The sequence below is a fragment of the Thamnophis elegans genome, chromosome 12 (assembly GCF_009769535.1).
Source record: "Thamnophis elegans isolate rThaEle1 chromosome 12, rThaEle1.pri, whole genome shotgun sequence".
Taxonomy (NCBI): Eukaryota; Metazoa; Chordata; class Lepidosauria; order Squamata; family Colubridae; genus Thamnophis; species Thamnophis elegans.
In genome coordinates, this window is record NC_045552.1 from 22479605 (window position 1) to 22481798 (window position 2194).

Sequence of the window (2194 nt, forward strand, 5' to 3'; positions counted from 1 at the left end):
AATCCCACAAGATCTTGACCATCTGATTTTCGGTGACTTTTTCAGGCTGATGTTCCCACCAGTTTGTTGCTGTTTTAATATTATAATTTTTGCACAAATTCCAATGGATCATTTGTGCTACTGAATTGTGCCACAATTTATAATCAGTCTGCACGATTTTTTTACAGCAGCTGAATATGTGATCAACAGTTTCATCAGCTTCTTTGCAAAGTCTGCATTTGGCATCATCAGAGGATTTTTCGATTTTGGCCTTAATGGCATTTGTGCGGATAGCTTGTTCTTGCGCAACCAGGATTAGTGACTCTGTTTCTTTCTTTAATGTACCTGTTGTTAACCATAACCAAGTTTGTTCACTGTCCACTTTATCTTTTATTTTTTCCAGAAATTGGCCATGCAGTGCTTTGTTCTGCCAACTCTCCATTCTTGATTTTATCACATCTTTTCTGTATTTTTGTTTCGTCTGTTGGGCCTTCAGTAGATTTTTGTTCTTTACTTCGATTAATAGATGTTCTTGACTTTCTTTTAAATAATCAGCCAGTGCATGTTTTTCTTCTTCAACTATTTGCTTCACTTGTAATAATCCTCTGCCACGTGATTTTCGGGGCAGATATAGTCTATCAGTATCACCACGTGGATGTAAACTGTAGTGCATTGTCATTAGTTTCCTGGTTTTTCGGTCCAAAATGTCCAAATCAGCTTGTGTCCAGTTAACTATACCAGCTGTGTATCTTATAACTGGTATTGCCCAGGTATTTATGGCCTTGATTGTATTTCCACCATTCAATTTAGATTTTAAAATTTTCCTAACTCTGTTGGTGTACTCTCGCCTGACAATAGTTTTTACTTCTCCATGCTTGATGTTATCCAACTGCAGAATGCCTAAGTATTTGTAGGCTTCATTTTCGTTGCATTTAATTAGTTGGCCATTGGGCATTTCAATTCCCTCACATGCAGTGATTTTGCCCCTTTTTATGGATACAGTGGCGCATTTTTATGGATACAGTGGCGCCAAACTGCATTGACATATCGGTGCTGAATACTCGGACTGTGTTTGTCAGTGATTGGATTTATAATAATTACTTCTCCATGCTTGATGTTATCCAACTGCAGAATGCCTAAGTATCAAGAACATCTATTAATCGAAGTAAAGAATAAAAATCTATTGAAGGCCCAACAGACAAAACAAGAATACAGAAAAGATGTGATAAAATCAAGAATAGAGAGTTGGCAGAACAAAGCATTGCATGGCCAATTTCTGGGGGGGGAAAAAGATAAAGTGGACAGTGAAAAAACTTGGTTATGGTTAACAACAGGTACATTAAAGAAAGAAACAGGGTCACTAATCCAGGCTGTGCAAGAACAAGCTATCCGCACAAATGCCATTAAGGCCAAAATCGAAAAATCATCTGATGATGCCAAATGCAGATTTTGAAAAGAAGCTGATGAAACTGTTGATCACATACTCAGCTGCTGTAAAAAAAATCACGCAGACTGATTATAAATTGCGGCAAAATTCAGTAGCACAAATGATCCACTGGAATTTGTGCAAAAATTATAATATTAAAACAGCAACAAACTGGTGGAAACATCAGCCTGAAAAAGTCACCGAAAATCAGATGGTCAAGATCTTGTGGGATTTCCGTATACAAACGGACAAAATACTGGCGCATAATACACCAGACATCACACTGGTTGAGAAAAATAAGGTCACAATCATAGACATCGCAATACCAGGTGATAGCAGGGTCGCCGAGAAGGAACATGAAAAAATCGCAAGATACCAGGACTTAAAAATTGAAATTCAACGACTATGGCACAAACCAGCAGTGGTAATTCCAGTGGTAATTGGCACACTGGGTGCTATTCCAAAAGCACTGGAATTACATTTAAAACAGTTAAAATTGACAAAATCACCATCAGTCAAATGCAAAAAGCCGCACTGCTTGGACCTGCACGCATATTACGAAAATACGTTACGACGTCCTAGGCTCCTGGGTGGGGCCCGACTAGTAACCAATGCCAAATCCGGCGAAACAACTGGCCGCTGTGATACAATTGTATAATAATGATAATAATAATGTTATTAATTTACTAGGCATCCAACTCCAGTTGAGTTTGTGTGGCATACAAAACTAGAAAAAATATATTAAAAGATCTAAAAACATAAAATCAGTCAGATTAAAACAGCAAGGCT